We start from the raw sequence: 20448 nt of genomic DNA, 5'->3' as shown, positions 1-20448 counted from the left end.
CCTATTGCTATTTCTAGGTAGCCACGTCTCTTTTGGAAAAAATTAGTTACCAAGCTTTAGGATAAGGTAAATCTTTGGACTCATAGATGGCTTTCTACTATTTCTCGAGTTACTCTTCTTCAATCTATTATCCAAGCTCTTCCTACTTATAGAAGCATGGTTCAGGCTGCTCTTGTTTACTTTCTCAAGGAGTTTGATGCTCTTTCTTGGAAATTCCTTTGGAGTGGTAATTTTTGTAGCATTAAATGGAGTTTGATTAGCTGGGAGACTATTTGTAGACCTAAAAAGGAGGGTGGTGGTCTTAGTCTTTGATAAGCTCTCGTGAGTAGTCAAGCATTGGCTGCTAAGCTTTATTGGCAATGGTGCTCTAGACAACATCAACTTTGGGCTCATATTATCACCCATAAATATTTTTGTGGTGTTGATCCTTGCTCTATTTCTGCACTTCCTCTTGAAGGTTGTGGCTCAATGGTCTGGAATACTCTGAAGACTAGTGTTGTGTTAATTAAGAAAGGTCTATTCTGGATATGTAAGGGAGGCTCTGAGGATTTGTTTTGTTCTGATGCTTGGCATGGATTCCCATCCATATTATCCCTGTATCCTCATCTTCAGACTCTTTGTGATTCTTTTCATACTTTTGGATGGGATAAAGTGGCTCATTACAAAACTCCTTATCAATTGGGACCTATTGTTGGTTATAGATGGAAGCACTCTTCTAATTGGCCTCCTAGAGGCATAGATGTGGACCATCGAGAGCTTTCTTAGATTCTAGCCTCTAGGGAGTGTTCCTCTTTGCTTGGTCCAAATGTTTTGGCTTGGGGAGGTACCTTGTCTAGTAAATATCATGTCTCTGCTGGGTATCAGGAGATAATTAGATAATTATTTGGGGATGCTAAGGTCCCTTGGTGGAAGCAAGTTTGAAATAAAGTTTTTTGGTCCAAGTGTAATTTTTTAATGTGGCTAGTGGCTCACAACTTCTATCTTACATGGGATAATCTTTGTAAACATGGATTTCAAGGCCCCTCTTATTATGTTTTGTGTGGTAATGGGGAGGAGTCTAGCTCCCATATGTTCTTCCATTGCTCAATTTCTACTTAGCTATGGCACCTTTGGTGGAGTGCTTGGGGTTGCTCATGTAAGAATGCTTCCTCTTTGCCTAAGTTCTGGGCCCACTTAGGCAATGCTCCCTCCAATTATTCTCCTCTCTATGTTGCTTGGATTGTTGGCCCATCATTCATTCTTTGGCATATTTGGCTGGAGAGGAATCATCAAATCTTCCAAGATGTTTGGCTTGGTGTTATGCATCTTTGATGGAAGATCTCACATTCTCTTCAGGAAACTATTCAAGTGAAGTGTGTGCTAGATGGAGGTATGGATCTGGCTAATCTTGCTATATGAAATTGCCTCAATTTTTATCTTCAGGATGGGGGTGCATCTCAAAGGTATCAAAGAGTGACTAGGAAGCCTTGGCAACAGAGGAAAGGTTAGGTGAATTAGGATGGGCATTAAACTCCTCCTCCCCATGGAGTTTTGAAAATTAACACTAATGGTTTTTCTTGGGGGAATCCAGGCCCTACTAGTATTGGGGGAGTGGTTCGGTGCAGTTCTAGTGATGTTAAATTCTTTTTCTCAGTGCATAAGGGTGATTACACTAATAATCTCATGGAGGCTCAGGTCATTTTATATGTTGTGGAACAGTATTGTTTGTGAGAATACCACAAGATTATCTATGAGTCTGACTCCCAAGTGGTGGTGAACTTGCTTTCCTTGTAGGAGCTTGAGGATGTTAGTTGGTAGTTAGCCACTATTGTTAATCAGATTCTTCTCTTTTGTACCTCTCTTGAGTTCATTAGGTTTACTTACATTCCTTGTGAATGGAACAGAGTTGCTGATTGTTTAGCCAAATGGGCTTCTAGTCATGCTTTAGGTTGGAATATTATGGATAGGGGGAAACTTCCCTTTGAGATGGTACAAGAATTTGATGATCTTGGTGCTAAAGATAGAGATCCTTGTTTAGCTCTCCTTGTTGTAATCCTTTTTATCTTAATAAATTTTCACCCCTCTTTTTCCAAAAAAAAAACTACTAATGAGACATGTTGCTATCTGATCCAAATGTCATATCTATTTTGATTTATGAAGAGGATTTGAGAAAATTCTCATAACAAAAGAACCTAGAGGAAAGGTTGAGTTATGCAGAGGAAGTTACAATTGACATTTGATTAGTTAGACTGTGACATACCAAAATGATTGTTTATATCATGGTGATGTTCAAGTCTTTAGAGTATAAAATATATATCATTGATGTAAAGCTTAACCAAGCAATAGAGTGAAAGATTGAGGAATGCCAAGTGATATTAGTGTCAACCGAGCCACAATATGTACCAAGAAAATTTAATGTTGAGCATTAATATTGACTAAGTGATAGTTGGTGTCAAGCTTTATAATGACCAAGTGATTAAGTGCTGACTGATTGTTAGAATTCACTAATTTTTTACTAACAATATTTTGAATGCATAAGAAGAATCATGATTTTTAGCAGACTTAGTTGATTTCTTCGGATATGGAAATTGCATTGAAGATAAGATTGATGATTTGGATCATTTAATTCATGGAGAGGAGTAGGTATCATATCTAAGATCAAATTTAATGGATGAGAATTTTCTAGAAAAAAAGGAAGATGGATAGATACAATGAACCTGATGAACTAGATTATAAACCCTAATATCTATGGTGATCACGGAAATGAAAAATAAAAAATTACATATTTAAGGATGCATAGAGTCAATGAGTGTGTGCGTGTGTGTGTGTGTGTGAGAGAGAGTGAGCAGAGAAAGAGAAAGGAAATGCTTGTATGGAGGCTACTAAATTTGATAAGTGGATCTAAGAAGAAGGCTTAAGTTTATTGGAAGGATAATATTGATTGCTTGAAGGGTTTCCAAGTGAGTTAAGGAATAGAGTTGACAAGGAGGAACTTATCAGTGAATCAACATGAGAAATGAACAATGATCTAAACCTGCAAAAGTGAGTTGTAATCATACAGATCCAAACCCTTCTATTTTCTTTCTAATCATTGTAAGTAGTTTGTATTGAAATCCTTTTTATCAAAGGTGAACCTAACAATCATTAAAGGACTTAACAGTCTATGTAAATCCTTTAGCAAGGTGGCATTCTAAATGGAATGATCAAATTCCTCTGATAAGGCCACTCCTAACAGGGTGATTAAATCCTCTAATCAGGTCAAATTTAACAGTGTGTATTGTAACCTTTAAAAGGGTTGGCTCCTAATAGAGCTCACTTTGAAAGAGTGAAAAAGTAGTGACATGTTGCTGGTGATTTTTCCCAAATTGGGTTTCCATGTAAAATCCTAGTGTCTAACTTGTGTTGAATGTTTTATGATGTTTTATATTTACATGTTTTACATTCAAAAAAGTTTGTTAAATAGGATAGTGAACTACTGGTAATTTTGTTTATCAATATTCAGTAGAGATTGAGCTACAACAGGATAAGCAGAATAGTAAATGTTTAATGTTTGATTGTTTAAATGGTACTTATGGACCTTGAGCAACTAATTCACCCCCCTCCCCCTCTCTTGGTTATTCCAAAAATTCTAACAACATCAATACTTAGTCAAAATTTCACACATATTTCATCAATGCCAAAGGGAGAGATTATTGGCAAGTCAGCTAGGTAATAGCACTAATGTTTTTAGTAATGGCAACATTATATAAGGGTAAGACCACTTATTGTAAATATATGATTTTGGTAAGACATTGTAGAAAATTTTCTAAGAACAAACTAAGGAAAAATATGTACAGTTAGACTATTTCGACCAGTGAGCTTCATTGGAAGAAGGTACAAATCTTTAATTTTGGAAAATGTTAGAACAAATAGTTTAAATGACACATCTAAAGCCACTTATGCCAGTTTTATGATTGACACAAGTTATAAAATGAAAACCAGTTGATCATTTAATATCACGGAGACTAAGTATATGAAACAACATAATTAGTTTGTCTAAGGAATTGATTTGACCTGCTAGATCAAGGACTTAGGAATGTAGGGATGTCATCCTAGATGTTAAACCTCATGTAATTTATAATATGCAAGTAAGATGCAAGGCTAACTAAAAAAAGAAAAAAGAAAGTTAAGAAAAATAATATAACTTGTAAATCTTTTGAATGAGCGAAGTTACCAATGCTTGTGCTATGATATGATTGATATGAGTGAACTTTATTTATGTTAGATAGAAGATATTTTGATGATTAGAGAATAGAAGAGGTTTATATGCAAGATAAAATGAAAAGAACCACAAAGGACCAATCAGATATCTAGGATATTATCATTGTCACAATTTTGGTAATATCTTATAAAGTTGTATATTGTTGCAATAGATGCAAGCTCACCCATTTTGTAATACAACTCCTAACAAGGTTGAGGCATCTAAAAATGTCTAGTCCTCTAAAAAGGATAAATACACTATATGCATGTAATAGACTCCTAATAGAGGTAAAACCTTTCACAAGGTACTTTTGATTAGTGGGCCATTTTGTGGATACCATCCCCACCAGGGTTTTCTCTTGGCCAGGGTTTCCATAGTTGAAAAAATAAGGTGTTATAAGTTTATTTTTGGGATGATTATTGTTATTATTCAATTTTAATATTTATTCCTTTATAAGGTTAAATTATAATATCCATATTTGGGAAAAAAGTTTTGGAATAATGATTCACTCCCCCTATGATCTAAAGCCTCCTCTTCTAGCTCATACTTCTCTAGTTGAGATGAATTCCACTACTATTTCTCTTGATGTTTCTTGCATTTTTTCAACCATATTTTCTTATGATCTAGTACAACAAGATATTCATTGTGATTCGATGTAGTAGGACATTCCTTTTCTTCCAGTTACAACTCCTTGGGATGAATTCTTGATAGAATATGAAGGTTTGTTTGTGGAATCCTACATTGAGGATTTGGGAGACATCATTGGTTATATTCATATTCTCTTTTTTCAGGATGATACTTCTTCAATTATTGTAAGGGAATACTTTGACCCTCATCATTGTCCACTTGATTAATCTTTTGAGTATGACATGATTGTGGATCATTTGATACAACAGTTGTAGCAGGTCTACTTCACTTTAGAGGAAACATTTGAGTCTTTGGAGTTTGGTATTCACGAGTCTCAAGCTTCACTTGAGATGAAACATTGCATGGTTTAGGTTGTTCATACTCATGTTTTGGATATTCCTATTTAGTTTCCTAATACATCATACATTTTGAGGGTTCTTCCTATTGATTGGTGAGGATTTTTTGATACACCTATGGCACCATTTCTTCCTAAAGAGAAGAACATCATTAAATTTTCATTCAACTTCTACATTGATCCTAGAGCATCTACCATGGGTGTACAAACAATTAGGAGGGGCTTCTTTGCTTCTCTTCCTACTACTTATTTTGAGGAGGTATCTTTTTCTTTCAAGTTTGATCCACATTCTTATAATCAGTTACCATTGGTTACTTGCTTGTTACCTTCTTCTATTAGGCTTGATCTTATTTTTTTATGACATATTCATCAAGAAAGGACACAACAACACATCATCAAAGTTCATAAACATCATACTTCGATTAGATTCCCCTTCCATCTTCATATCCATAATGGGAATTATTCTTGCACTTGTACTTGGTTTATTTTCTTCCAAAAGGGGAGAAATGTTGTTTGTAGGCATTGGATTATCTTAAATTGTCTTCAAGCACCTTCCATACTTGAAGGATATCATTTTAGCACAAGGTGTAGGATAAATACACTTCCACTTAGTTATTGTCTCGAACGTTACTTTTTGTGAGCTCGACCTTTTTGTTCTTATCACATTATCATCCTCTCATTATTTCACATAATTTATTGCACAATGGAGGATGATCCACATTTAGTGGACATGTGATTACACCTTGTCGAGTTGATAATTTAACACTTGCATCACTCCTAGTTATCATGAATTAGCTATATATTGAGGTACATCTACATTGTATTTCATTGATTTGGGTGTCTCTCATGTGCTATCTATTGAGCTTCTAGATGTTGGCATTTTGATTCCTTGCCTTTAGGAAAATTGTTATACCATTGGATGGATAATATAATTTAGACCTTTCTACATCTATGTCCTTCCACCAATATTCTATAGTTTTTATAAAGTTCTCATCTTTGAGCCACATATTTTTGAGCTTGAATGAAAATCTTATAGGATGTGTGTCTTCTATGGCATTTAATAAAATGGGAAAGTGGTCCAAACTAAATTGAGGGATAATTTCTACAAAAAGATTAAAGGGGAAATATACCTAGTTACTATTAATGATAAATTTATCTACTTTGTTTGTAATATGGCTAAAACCTAATCTTTTGTTGTTTCATTTTCAAATTTGAGTTCCATTAAGTTATTATTATGAACCCAGTTTTGAAGTCTATTGGTCATTGAGATTCCTTGGTGATTCCTCCCAATCTTTCTTTGGTATCAAGAATGGTGTTAAAGTCACCTTCTATTATACACATTTGATTTAGTACAGTGTTTAAGTATTGTTCTATTGCCTTCTAACCTTCATTCTTATCCCTATTTTGGACCAGCCCATAAACATTAATTAATGAGAATTACAAACTAATTCTTATACTTCTGACTAAACCACTCAACTAGTTATGGGGATATATTTGTTTGAAGAAGAAAATTGATCCAACATCACAAATTATAGAAAAGCCTCTTGAGTGGTGCATGAGCACCTAGGGGTAAGGTGAAACCCTAAGTCAAATTTTGGTTTGTGAATGGTCTAACCAACCATTGAGTGAATAAGGACTCAATATATAGTCCCAATTTATTTATAGGAGGTTTTTTTAGGTGAGATTCCAAGTTGAGTCAAGTTGGAAGCAATTAGGTGTTGATAAGCATAAAGATTGGTCAAAGTGGTTCTCTGAGGAAAACTTTAAAATGCCTAAAATGGGGCAATAAATTTTCAAAGGAGGTCATTAGAGGTCCTAGGTTCAATTTATTAAGGTGGAAACCAAACTGGTCAAGTTTGGAGGCTTAGACTGCAAAATTGCAAAAGCTGCTAAAAAATTGCTCATTGACAACTTTGCAATTTTTGCACTATTTTAGAAAAGAGGCAACATGGCTAGCTATGACTCAAACCAAAGGACAAGGTGGTTAGGAGATCCTATAAAAACACCTTCCAACTCATTTCCAAGGGTTGGACATACAATTGTATGGACAACACATGTGTGAAGGAGAGTTTTGCTTGACATAAAATGAAGTTTTGAGGATTGGGTAAAGAAACCTGATTGAATAGCTTACTGTTTTGAATGGAATAGTTGCTTGGATTAATGTATTGATTATTTTCATACTTGTTTTGAACATTATTTATAATTTATCTAGGTTTACAAAATTAGTTAGATTCTTCATTCCTGTTGTCCAATTTTGACAGGGTTCCATTAAAATGACCAAAGATTGAGTTCCCATGGTTGAAAACTGATGGCCTTTTGGAATCAAGTAATGGTATATATATAATTTTTAAATAGCCATTTTTGAGAGTTTGGGAGTCTATTGGCCATTTTTACAAGCGAGCCCTAGGCAAGCAAGAAAGGCTTGGAAAGGTGCAATGAATGCTTGTAAGTGAGTTTTAGATGGAACAAAGGATTGCACATGCCAATCCTGGGAGGGAAATGGTAGAGTAGAGTGTTAGGTTTCCATAGACTATAGGATAAGGTCTAAGGAAATTACTAATGCATTTGATAATATTTTTTTTGTCATTGCCCATGAAACCCTCAAAATAGGGGTAAACTAGAGTCATATTGTACAAACACCATAGAGACCTAAGACCTAGAAAATATTCAAGCCTAGGTCAATTGAAAACAAAGTCTAGAAGACATCAGTAGGCCTTGTTAAAAAAAATTTGAGTTAATGAAGGTTCCTTGTTTTTATGAGGTCTAATAAGGGCTCCTAGAGCTACAAAGGCAAACATGGAAACTTGGAGTTGTGGCTATGGTAGACGTACCCAAAAGATGCAGAATGAAGTGAAAAGAATCAAGAACCATAGAAAGATGGCACAAACTTGATTATGGTCCTTTGAATGCATTTGGTGGAGTTTTGGCTCACTAGGTCAAAAGATGCATAGTTGGGGTTGTGGAGTGAGAAGGAGTGAAACCTAAGTTGATTAGTGAGTTTCCTAGAGAGAGGGGATTGGAAGGGAGTCCTCTAGGTTGTGGTTGAGATAGAAACCCTAGGTAGGATAGGAGTAACCTTTGTAGAGAAGAAAAGCTCTAGATTGAAGATGCTTCCCATCATTGAGATTCCATTAGTAGATATTCCTTTAATCTTCAATATACCCAATTTCTTATTAAATATAGCAATATCATCCCTATTTTGAGGAATTCCAATGCCCATTGAACTTTTAGGTCCTTTATACAATGCCCTACTATCTATAGGGCTAAGTGCTTCGAATTCCTCCTCTTGTGCACTCATAATCATAGTAGATGACATAGTGGACATGCAAACCTAGCTAGTGGAGTGAAGAGTAGAATACTTCTACAAACCATCCCTATTATGCATCCAACCAGGATCAAAATTATGTTGACAATATAAGAACTTAAAATTAAAACCTTTATAAAAAAAATATTTGTTGAAATCACCATTGTTGTTACACCAAAAACTCGAGCTATCAATGAACATCACAACAACTAGAGACAAGGATCTATGGGAGGCTGTTAAGCACGTGCCACAAATCCATCAGTCAATGTTAACAATACCTTCACCTAGAGGGGAAAAATGTGCCAACCTCCCAATAATTCCTCCCTCAACATGACCCAATGGATTTGAACCTATAACCCAATGCTCTGATACCATTTATTGGAATCACCATTGTTAGTACACCAAAAGCTCGAGCTATCAATGAATGACATAGCAACCAGATATAAGGATCTATGGGAGGTGGTTAAGAACATGTCACAAATCCATTAGTCAATGTTGAATGATACCTTTACTTAGAAGGGATGGAGGAACCAACCTCCCAACAATATTCTCCATGTAATTCTTTTTTCTTTTAGCTCAACATTTTTACAATCAACTACTAGAAAATAATTGGAAAGGATGGTTATACTTACCTGACACTAATATTTCTTAATCAACCAATCTACAATGCTTTCTAAAGGGTGCTTAGATCTACCCCATCTTGTAAATAGATCATATTTCTTACAATAATCCCACATGTCATTTGTATATAAATTATTACTAGCCACAACAATACACTTTCATCTAGGATTCTCATTTCTTGATTTATTTTGTTGAGGTTGAGAGGAGCTTGATCTTAGCCCATGGTTTTGTATTCTTTATTTTTTTAGAGTGTGTGAGGATTTATTTTTTCGTGGTAGAGCATCACATATTACTCATATTAGATAAAGTAGTATTTCAAAGATGTTAGGTTAGGATGTCCTGATGTCATCAACCCTTGTCATTTTCTTCAAAGATGAGAGGACTTGAAATAGGTTCATATCTAGGAAGTCATTCCTAGACCACCATGAGTGAAGAGATTTGGGGGATTCCTACCTTTTCTCTAAAGATATTTGGTTAGCTCCAAATGCAAATTTGGGTATCTTTGAAGATATGGGTACTACCCACATTTTATCACCACTTTTATTGATGCCTCTTTCTTCTACAACCTTGGTGGTCAAGGATCTCCTAGACTTTTGGCTCATCACCATTTTGCATCCTTTCTTTGTTCATCCTCCATTATCCCAATGTAATTTGGGTGATAGATTTATAAGCCACCTTTCCCTTCCCTTATTCACAACAAATATGGGAGACCCATATTTACCTTGCGATCTACTCTCCCCATGAGTGGGGAGAGGATGATGACTTTGCAAAAGACTTGTGATAATTAGCACAAAAAATGGTGGCTTTATTGCATGTATTCCTTTTGTGAACTACCTTTTTCAAAAAATTCAATCCAACAGAGTCATTTTCTTTTTAAAATGGAATATAAATTTGAAAAAAAAAAGTAGAAATTACTTTTCAACTAATATATTAATATTTAAAGCTCTTAACACATACTATATATAATAGAAAATGATATTAATTCAATATTATTGCCTCTATTTTTAAAATCAAAACACCATTTTTTTAAGAAAATACAAGAAGAAGGTGCTAATCCATACATAGGACACCATGTTTTTTTTTATATTAAAGCAGTCTAAAACAAGGGGACCGACCTTGTAGAAAATAATAATGGATAAACCAACATTCAAAATAGATAACCAGTAACTAAGCTACTAACATTACAACCCCATCCCTTAATATAAAATAATTAGTCACCCATAATAGGAAAAATATAGTCCCCGATAACTTGTACAACCAAAACAAGTTCACATCTAGCACAGAAGAAAAACTACTAACCAACATAATATTGTTCATCTGAATAAAAGAAATAAACAAATACTAACTATACCTACTTAAAAAAAACCTATTACAACTACTTAAAAAGTAATTAAAGTTCATAAGGGCCACCATTGACTAGTCCAAAGAGTAACTAGTTGGAACAATCCAACAGAACCAAAGCAAAATAGTTAAAACAAGAAACAATGAATTCTTATGCTTTATAAAGCCTTCTGCTTTCCTTTTTCTACTAGCAAGACTTTGATCCAATCATTAGCTAGGAAACCATAAATTTTCTTTGAGTCCTCCATGTTGAAACCTTCATCCTCTTCCTCCTGGTGAAGTAACTGGAGTGTGGAAGCCTCCACATGAGTCACTTTGATAGTAAAACTAGACAACTATCATCTAGATCAGGGAACTAGACCTTGAGAGCTTTGATCTCCCATTTGGTACCTTCCACTATCTCACTTAGCTCCTAGTATCCAATATATTCACATTTAGGTATCACCATCTCATAGACCTACAACATGTTGGGGTTAGTAGAAACCATATCATTTTCTTTCTTTTCAGTCCTTATAGGGAAGGTGGAAATCATCAGGGAGGTATCTTTGATAGTATGGATAAGGGATAGGTGGTGGAGGTGAAGGAAAAGGTATTAATGGTAAAACTAGCAAACACATGTACAGAGTCATGGCTATCCTCCTTCATCTTTTTGTCTTTACCCACCTCTAAGTTTGAGGTCTCCTCCTCTATCTCCTCATCATTGTCACCCTCCTCCTTACCAACATAATTATTCCTAATTGCATTCTCCTTTCTTTTTAGCTTCTTCTTCTCACTAGCTCTCAACCCTAATTCATCCTCACCAATACCCATCTACCTACTAGCCATTTTTTTTTGTCTTACATGAGTCTTAGCCATTCTACCTTACCTCCTATGACCACCATCATTCTCCTCTTCAGAGTCAACCAAATCAATTTCAATAAAGAACTTTGTTTTAGGATTTTTAGTAGTAGCATGGGACACATCCTAATTTTTCTTGTATTTTTTGGAATTTTCATAGGAAGTAGAAGATGAGGAGATCTCTGGAATGAGGATCATAGAGTAGTCCCCACCCCCATTTCTAGATGTATTATGTGGTCCTTAGTTATCAACTAAAGCAATTTGTCTAGGTGGACAAAGGGCAAGGTGGAAATTATAGAGCAAAGGATAAGCCCTTGGTGGAAGATGGTATAATTTTTACCCTTCTTCCTTCTATCCCTAACCTCTATCATTGTGGCTTCCAAATCATGCGTGAGGAAAAAAGGAATAAAAACTTCATCATGGTGCCTAAAATGGGTCAATAGAGGAAAATGGTAAAAATAGCATGCACCAAATCTACCTTCTAGAGTAACATGTTTCATTATCACAAGACATACCTCATCCTACGGCCTCAAAAGATCGTCATAGCTAAAACCATCTCTGAACTTTACAAGTTCTTTGTTTGCCTTTAAAAACTTTTTGAGGCCCATCTCATTAGAAACTTTAGTGACCTTCTGACATTTCCTTCCCTCGATAGATAACCCCATAGCCATAACAATAATTTCCTCATTCACTTGGAAGGAGATCCATTAATGGTGACCCTTGTGTCCATCCATAAAATAACAAACTAAGTAGAATAATTATCATCATGTCCCGCCATAGCTTCCATGGACGAAACTATGCCTACTTTCAACACCATCCAAGTATAGGGCTTTCTCACATAGTCCTCAATTTCAGACACTTCAATCCTAACCATATCACCACCCATTTCAAAGCCCTAACTAGAAACCTCCCATAGCTCCATATTGAGAATTTTGGCTAAATCCTTACCCCAATGACTCCGACTTAGTAAACAAGAACTCGCATGAAGCTCAAAATTGAAAAAAAAAAAGAATTTTTTAAAATGTCATAATTATAACTCAAAGTGGTAGATAATTATTTGTCCCATTGTTAATGGGGTAACACATGTGTACAACCTTTCTTACAATCAATTATACTATTAATTTGTCTCCAAAAAAAAGTCCTCTTTAATCCAAGCCAAGGGAGTATACAGGTAATAAATAGTTTCATTCGATCTATAAACCATAAAAACCCTTTCTGTAATCTTCCCATTAATTTCCATAATGACTTTGAAATGCAAATTCCAAGACACATTTAAAATATTTAACTCAACTTTTCTTTAATTCAAAGTGATATCTCACTTATATGTGAGCACTGTTATAAGTGTCCAATAATGAAACATTACATGGAAATTATCTATTATATTCTTTGTATGTTAATTTGTTCCCTTTATATGAGGGCTTGAACTTCTATAGGTAAAGAGTTCATCTACTTCCAACACCTTATTCCTTGGATTTGTAGCCTCAAGCTAGCCAAAGAGTTTGACATAGTGTTCCCCTCCCTATAGATGTGTTGCAAGCTATAATACTCCATACAAATCAGAAGGGACCATATGTCCTCAATGATGTCTGAGATGGACCAACATGGTTTCATATTCCCTTTGACAGTTTCCACAATTATCTTTGATTAACCCTCAATGCATAGGTGTTTCCACCCTAGAATAGTAACAAATATTAACCCAACCCCCAATATAATACCATAGCCTCTTCCACAATGTTGGAGGTGTTACCAAAATTTCTTGCAAAGGTCATCAACTGGAAACCATTCGAGTCTCTAACTACTCCACAAGAAACATAGCCACATCTTACCACCCTATCAAAATTTAGATGCAAAAACTTGGTTGGGGAGGGGGGGGTGGTGTGGGTGACCATATAGTATTCCTTCTTGTAGGAGCAGTAAGGTTTTGTAAACCTTGAATGCCTATGAAAAGTTCCAATTTAAAGACACTTTTTGGTCACTAACAGTAGGGGGGTTAGGGTGGGTCCTCCATTTGTTACATTCAATATTTTCCTCTAAGAGTTTAAAAATGATAGTGGTAACCACTTCCACCAAGTACTCCTCCTCCCTGAAAATACGGTTCTTCCTTCTTTCCATATTCCCCAACAAATGTGAGGGGTGGGGTTGATATCATTTTCTATAACAATTTGATCAATGGATGAATAAAAGGGCATGCCTAGTTTATGATAAATTGTTGTGAATCATTCATGAGAACCTACTCCAAAGGAAACTTTTGAAATATTCTAGACCATATCTCCTTAGTGAAGGGACATACGAGAAAGATATGAAGAATACTTTCCTCCCCATCTTTACAAATATAACACATGATAAGGATCTAAATCCCTCTTTTCCTCAACTTGTCTAAGGTTGGAATTTTCCCATGGATAGTTGTTCACCAAAAGAAATTGATTTTAGGGATCAACTGGTGATTCAAACATTCCTCCAGTACTAGGGTGCTTGGTTATTTTTGAAAGGAATGAGGTAAGAAAATTTAATTGTGATTTTTCTAGTTGTTGTTCTATCCCATATGATTCTATCTTCCTCTAGGAATTGTCTTATTCTATTAGTCTATAAGGTTTCCATAAGTTCAACAACCAAGGGTCTGAGATTATCAGGTATCACATCTTTCGGTATCTTCTTTCCATTTTCTCTCTTTGCTTATATAGTCATTAACTCTTTTCTTGTAGTCTAACTTTAGTAAATCTTTCAACTGGTAGAACTTACTCATAGTCAATGATTTCCCTCTAAGCTAGTTGTCCTCCCAGAATCTAACTCTATTCCTTTTTCCAACAATCCATCGAAGTACCTCCCAAATGAGGTTTTTATTTTTAACTATATTGTTACTTATCTTAGAACCAAATGGCCCCATTATCTAATATGCAATACAAAGGGAGTGTTTTTGAGATACTTGGCCTTCATTATATATCACCAACTAAATTGGTTTAGTGCTAGACACCAACCAATTTTGGTTATTAGAGATTTGTTAAGATAAAAAAATTTACCCTCCTTCTCCTTTGGTTTACACAAAGTATCCCATCTCACCATACTCATTCTATTTCTTTCCTCATTGTTGGTCCAAATAAAAATTCTCTGGATTTTTTCAAGTTAGTTTGCCATACCATGAGAGATCTTAAACAAGGAGAGGAAGTGCACATGTATTCCCTGAAGAGAAGCAACCAACAAATAGAGTTTACCTACGCTACTTAAGATCTTTTCCTTCCATCCTACAATTTTTTTGGATTCTCTCTAGAATAGTGTTCCAAAATTGATTAGAAACTTCCTTCACCGTAAGGGGGAGGCCAAGGTAAGTATTCAGAAGACCAACATATTAACATCTTGTAATAGCAATAATCCACATTTTTAGATTAGGCTCAGTGCTAGAGGACATCTTGCTCTTGTTATAATTTATCCATTGTCCAGAGGTGGTAGCATAATCATCTAGAAGCCTACGACATACCCTTGTTTCAACAACTGAGCATAAACCAAAGATGAAAGTATTGTCCACAAATTGTCGTATGAATAGATAAGGAGATAGGGATCTCCTTGTCTCGACCCTTAACCCATGCCAAAAGCTCCCTATAAGGTACCATTCTCCATGACAAAAAAGTTGATACTTTCAACCATTGCCCTAATCATTTCTAACAACTTTACTATTGAATCCATTTCTTCCCAAAAACTCATATAAGAAGAACCAGTCAACTTTATCATAAACCTTAGAAATATCCAACTTCAAGGCCCTACCCGGATTTATACTATGGAAAGTATAATGTAACGCCCCACCATGGAACCCAAAAGAAATTAACTTATTATGTCACTAAGTTTGCTAAAAAAAAAAAAAATTAAATATTATAACAACAAGAGATAACATAAAGGAAGTAATAACTCACATATATAGATAAGTAATACAATAATAGTTACATCTCTCAAGGGTTCCATGGCGTTGAATCACATACATAAGTTTTATTAAGATTAAATATGATACATAACAAAGTCCACATCATAGAATAATCAAAAATATGAAATCAAATGAATTAATATAAAAGTACATAAGATGCCATAGGGCATAACCAAAATGCATAATCATCCTATGTACAACTCACGGGGTATGAAATGCTAAAAGATTATACATCATGATAAGATGTAATATCTCAAAGGATCTCAAAATGAAAGAATAATAAATCAAAATATGACCATAGAACATAATCACAAGATCAAAAGAATAGAACAATTGTACAAGTACATTCAATAATGATATCCAGTTGTCAGATCTCAAGGGTATAACTACCACCTAGCCTCGTGGAACCTAAATGGCTCACTCCCACCGTGTTGAGGAGATAATCTCAACTCCCAAATGGATTACAAACCAAAAGTCAAAAAAGAATCTAGGTCAAGGAATCTTGATAGCAATCTATCTCAAAGGTACCAAGTACACAAGTAACTTCTAATCCCAAAGGCAACAAAGACACGTAGGAAACCTAATATGCATGTTGCAAGTGTCATCACATAAGTCAACTGTAAGGTTACCTAGGTAGCCTCTCTGGACTCTGCCCCCCTAGTGACTCTATGTGGCATCAATATCCTTTCTTATAGATAAGGCATACTAATGAGGAAAGGTCGCAACCAAGCATCCTCTCTACTCCCATCCTAGCATGTACTAGCACTTGAGGCATTGGCGAGGTAAAACACTGACTCTTGTTAATTCATTTTAACCCATTTAATTAAATGTTATCACTTATTAATATAACTTACAATGGGTTACCCAGGAAGCCTCTTTAGGGATTTGACCTCCATTGCAAGCCACCTCCCAGCATACACATAGATAGCCTACCCTAAGAGTATATCTCATTAAATCACAATATTCACCTTAGTCCTATACAAGCAACTAGAAAGTACCAATAGATAAATCACAATATTCACCCTAGTTCAATACAAGCAACTGGAAAACACCAATAGATAAATCACAATATTCACCTCAATCCTATATAAGCAATTAGAAAGCACCAATAGATAATTGATTAAAAACCTCATAGGTTACACCAAGAAAATTACAATACATGAGCTTACAAAAAAGAACTCAATCTCATCACACAAACACATGGATATAACACATTGGTTGGGAATAAAATAATCGTGACAAAACATCATCACATAAAAGCATCACGAAAACAGCCACTTCCCAAGCCTCTGGTAAACATGTTTATCTGGTCAAACTACTAGGTTTCCTCCAAAATGACCATAAAATAAAACATGACATCTCGACATGCATTTAAAACAAGTGTAGATATTTAGGTTTTTTTTTATAAAGATAATTCTATTAAAATTTGATTTGCATCAAATTCAAGTTTACATTTCATAATCATAGCACAATTGGATAAAGGTTATCAATCATGCAATATTATCTTGTTATTAATTTAATTAATAAAATAAAATGTATATAATTATAAATTAAATCTTAATATCAATTTCATCTCTAAAATATTTAATTTGACTTCTATTTAAATTTAATATTAATTTTTACTTTTCATTTAATTCATAATGTCACTCGAGATGACTCGAACTTGAAATTATAATTACAATTAAACTATTTACATTTTCTCTCATAATATTTAAATATTCATAACTAGATGATTATAAAGTTAACTCAACTATAACTCTTCTTAAAATATAACTACATCACAAATATATATTTATTAACTTATAACTCCACTTGCATTAATAAATATATAACAAGTTATAACCCACTTAGAGTTTTTTTTTAAATACTATTAAAAACCCACTTATAAATAAATAAGTAGTATTGACTTAGATTATGTTTCGTCAGATCCTCTTTCGATATTTCTAGGAATCTTTGGTTTTTGTATAAAGCTATGTCATATTATCTTTCAATTTTCAGCAGACCAAAGACTCTTGTCCCATTTTGTCCTGCCTCTTTTTATTAAGGATCTGATTTTAGGATATAGGAGCACTCTCGTAGGCATTCTAGCAGCAATGTGAAGCACCTTTAAGCTTCTTTCTTATGTCATCATTTAGTTTTGTAAATATCCTTTGTTACATAATAGAATACTGAATATTATATCACTTGTCTTGAGTTATGTTGGGCGCAAATAGTATGAATTATTTTCGGATAGTGCATCTCTTTGATTCCTCTTCATTAAGCAAAGACTAGGTATTATCAGTGAAAACAGTTTCATGATAGAATCTTTGTATCAAACATTAAGTGGATTTTGAAATCTTCTAATCCCCTTTTAAGCAATGTATGTTGAATCTACATCTATTGGTGAGTAATTGAGGCAGAGACCGTTCTTGGATTGGGAATAGATAGACACTTTATATTGATAGTCAATTCTAATCTAACATTAACATAAGGATATAAAGAATAACAAAGTTCAAAAGATGGGACCTCAAAATGGAACTTTAGATCTCTTAATGGGTCTTCTATTTTTATTAACTTTATAACTTCCTATTTCTCGTTGAAGTTTTTATTTGGGTGAGAACCCCCCTGTAAAATTTTGATAGTAACTTTATTTCATTCCCTTATCTAGCCATCTGTTCCCTGTAGGCGCTGACCTTGGAAACTACCTATCAATATAAATATGATCTTCCCTTAATCACATCAATCATTGGCTTTAGTGTTTTCCTCTCGATCATTCTCATGTCATCATCAAACTATACTTCCAAACATCACATCATTACCCTTATTTATGCATTTGAATTTAGATAGGTTAACTCATCATTTGGATTAAAAGAAATTTTAAAACTAAAATTTAAGAAATCAATGAGTTTATGACTGTAAGAAGATTACATGTTTAGTAAGGACACAAAAACTTTAATAACTAGAATAGTAGAATCGAATCATATAAGATTAGAAAATGATGGGATAAAACAATGAAAATATTGGTTTAACTAATGTTACTAACATTTCATATTAGTTTCAATATTATAATAGCAAGTAAAGGAAGACAGAAAGAAACATCTTGGTGGTAACTTCAAGAAAAGAACATCAATGAACAAAGGAATATACTTACGAACACAATCAGAATGCTTGCAATGACAATCAAAAGTCATGTATATGAATTAATTGTGGTGAAAATAAACTGGGGTATGCCCTTTTTAAAATGTATCTATATAGGACAAAAGTCTTGGGCAAGATTGGAGGTTTTCTTCTCTATTCTTTCTTACCAGTGCCCGTTTGAATAGAGAAACAAACTTTTTTATTTTTTTATTTTTTATTTTCATTTATTTAATAAAAGGCTTCAGCCATTTACTAATAAAAAAAGTATTTATTTATTTAATTTCTGAAGAAAAAAATTAAATTAAATTAAATTAAAGGCAAGAGCCTACAACACAATGGTATATTGTGAGCCTCTTATCTAGGAGGTCTTGGGTTCGAATCTACTCAAGGTCAATAAATAATAATAATTAATCACAACACATAATAATTCTAATTGAATCTTGGCTTTGGCCTCTTACCAATAAAAAAATATATAATTTTTTTTAATTAATAATTTTTTAAAATATTTTTTAAACTCTGAAATTAATAATTTTTTGAAAAAAGGGGTAAAAATTTATTCAGAAAAGACCAATTACAAAGGCCTCAGGCCCAATCTACCAAACCACACTCAAAAGCCTTTAAGATCTATCCTTCTCCACTAAAAGCTCAAAAATCCCCACACAATCAACAGGAAGATCATCTCTATCGGAAATATTCCAACCTACTCCCTTCTTCGAAGCCCATTTAGCCAAGACGTCAGCAACTCCATTCCATTCCCTGGGAATATGACAAAAGGAGATCTCATCCACAAAGCTTCTCAAGTGAATAATCTCTCTAACAAGAGAGGCAATATGCCAGTTACAGTCATCTATTCTCTGATTACTAATCATGTCCACAACAATCTGAGAGTCTGATTCGCACACAATTCTCCTCCATCCAAGAGAACAAGCCCGCACCAAAGCCACCTTAATGGCCAAGGCTTTCATCACGTTATTGGAATAAATTCCTTTATGAACGGAGAAAATGAAAACAACCTTGCCATTCGCATCTCTCCCAATTCCTCCTACACCTGCTTGTCTAAGATTACCCCGGGAGGAGCCATCAGTGTTGATTTTTAGGACATTATCTAGTGGAGGCCTCCATCTACCCATCCTGCTCACTTTTCTTTTTAGTGGCTGAAGTTTCTTACTGCTTCTACTTCCCAAACCTTTGTCCACCAATCCCAAATTCCTAACAATCCTGGAATCAACAGGATCCACTGGCTCTATCATATCACATTTAGCATAGATGGTCTCTTGAAGCCTGCTTAAGATCAACTGCCATAGTTTAGTGACTCCTAAGCTGGAGTTACAGAAGATTCAGTGATTACGCTCTAGCCAAAGATTCCAAAGAATGAAAGAAGGTCCAACAGCCTAGGCCACCTGGAGGAATGAAGTTCTCGCAGGGGGTCTACCAAGACTATCCCAAAACTCAATAAGAGATGCAGCATGAATGCATCCATGACACCATGCTTCCCACCACTTATGCCAAATTTCTCTAGAGAGAGGGCATAAGAAGAATAAATGAGAAACATCCTCTCCATGCAACCTACAGAGGGGACAGAAAGAAGGACCTTCAAACCCTCTTTTTTGGAGGTTATCCCAAGTAAGACTTTTTTTTGAGCAACCAGCCAAAGAAAAAAATTATATTTAGGCCATGAGAACCTATTCCAAACTTTCCTCCACCAGGAAATTTCTTGAAATTCATTGCATTGACTATCCAGTTGAGCATATCCTTGGGCCACATTGAAAGTACCTTTAGGGTTGGGACCCCAAGCTAGGATGTCTTTGTCCATAGAAGAGTTGCACAGCCTAACTAAGAGAAGATTGGCCAGTTCTGCCCGAATTTCTGAAGAGCCCCCTGGGGGCCAATCCTGAGGATCCTTCCAATTAGCCACAACCATCGAGCCACACCTCCTCAAAGTTTTGAAGTGAACTACTTTGGTCCATCCTGCAGCTGAAAAAATCTGATATAGAGGCTGAAGGTGTGGATAGCTGGAGAGAATGGGAGGATAGCCATCCCAAGAGTCATGCCAGAAAAGCACACAAGATCCTTTATTACATATCCAGAAGAGGTCATCCTTGATGAGAGGAGCTCCT

The sequence above is a fragment of the Cupressus sempervirens genome, chromosome 8, assembly GCF_028749045.1.
Source record: "Cupressus sempervirens isolate cs-2001-9-10 chromosome 8, ASM2874904v1, whole genome shotgun sequence".
Taxonomy (NCBI): Eukaryota; Viridiplantae; Streptophyta; class Pinopsida; order Cupressales; family Cupressaceae; genus Cupressus; species Cupressus sempervirens.
The sequence above is the reverse complement of the archived record's forward strand: the minus strand, read 5'-3'. Positions refer to the sequence as shown.